The sequence below is a fragment of the Lepisosteus oculatus genome, chromosome 14, assembly GCF_040954835.1.
Source record: "Lepisosteus oculatus isolate fLepOcu1 chromosome 14, fLepOcu1.hap2, whole genome shotgun sequence".
Classification (NCBI taxonomy): Eukaryota; Metazoa; Chordata; class Actinopteri; order Semionotiformes; family Lepisosteidae; genus Lepisosteus; species Lepisosteus oculatus.
In genome coordinates, this window is record NC_090709.1 from 57,274,966 (window position 1) to 57,276,623 (window position 1,658).

The following is a 1,658-nucleotide window of genomic DNA, read 5'->3' on the forward strand; positions in this document are numbered from 1 at the left end:
ATGAATTTTCAGGTATCCCGGGGAGAGAACTGAAATGAAGGAAATACATATTTAAAAGGGGTGTAAGTCTTAAATGTGTTCTGTCACATAGGGGTGTTAATTGAATAGATTTGTTGTAATATTATTTGACTCTACACTTGTGTTTCTCAGGAGACAGCATTAATATTGGGGATTTGTGGATACAGATAATAAGTTGTACTATACAGGCAAATGTATGGTTACCTTAATGAAAAAAACTTTTATCATTACCCTTTTCAACATTATTATTTAAGACAGTCTTTCAGAACAGTATTCTCGTATTAGTGGCTATAGTCTAATGATAATGGTGGTGAAACAGGCGAAATGTGCGGAAAGAATTTGAGATGGAACAGGAGACTCATCCAGTCGATAGAAAGCTTGGGTAGGACTGCACAAACACTGTGCCAGTGCTTAGTAGCATCATTTAAAAATAATACGTGGTTTAACAATATCAACTGCTCTTCTGTGAGCTCAGCTCCACTACTAGTAATACATTGCCCACATTTTCAAATTAGATACATGTGTTTTCTACGTGTATGTAATTGGTACTTTTTTGTTTTAACTGATTTAAAATATAATCTTTATAAAACAGACAAAGGGTTTATGTGTCGGGCTGAAATTCACACACAAGTAAGGAAAGATATCGCGCCCAGGAAGAAATCCAGAGTGGAGACGCCGGCGATTGAAAACAACCACATACAGCCTGTATGTGCTCTACCACTGAACGAAACTTCCGACAACTACTGTATCTTTATCTGCAGCACTTTCTTTTAGGAAGAGTGAGGAGTCTACAAGCCTAGAAAATAAGACAACTAAGTGAACGACAAATTTTCACTTTTTGATTAAAGAACATAAAAAACACCTTTCTTCCAGCCAAATTCAAACCAGAGAACAAAGAGTTCCCAGCTGTTTCCACTATATTCCTCCGTTCTTACAACTGAGTTATCGAAAACACAGGAAGCCCACCTTTTGTCTTACATAAAGCACAATGTAGTGCAGCGGTCCTATTTATTTAAAACCCAGTTCGAAATCAAATCTCATTCCCATAGTCCTGTTTAGTTTGAATTTAAGCAGTTGTAGCAGCAATGCTTGGTAATAAGACAGAATTAAGCGTTGCTGTGCTTTCCTTAATGAGGCCCCATCTCAGTCTCCATCTCTGTGGTTCAGCCACAGAGAAAGTATTCATGCAGGCTGATTTAAGATGTTTTCTTTTGATAAGGGACAGCTCCCAAACGGGGATGCACTTAGATAAGCCTGGCTATCATGATCAATGGTCATCCATTGGCGCCTATCTGTCTAGGGAGTGCCAAATGGACATCTGGACTGCATTCCTAAGTGTCAGGAGTATGTGACTCGTATCTCACCTTGATCAACCAATTAGAGACTGGCAGGGTGTGGTAACACCATGTGGGTCTCCAATGCCTGCCAAACTCTCAACCAATCAGAACACATCTGTGTCTTGGTCAAAAAGGGAGCGCAAGCTCAGATCAGGGCTCTCCTTGGCCATTTTCGCGCATCCTCAGAGACAATCACGTGACAAAGGCTGTTGTCTGCAAAGGGACTTGGACTTTGTTCTAAGCGCGGGGCCGAGGATCCCGTACGTACTCAGAATTCTACCAACGTGAACGCTCCGCTTGATC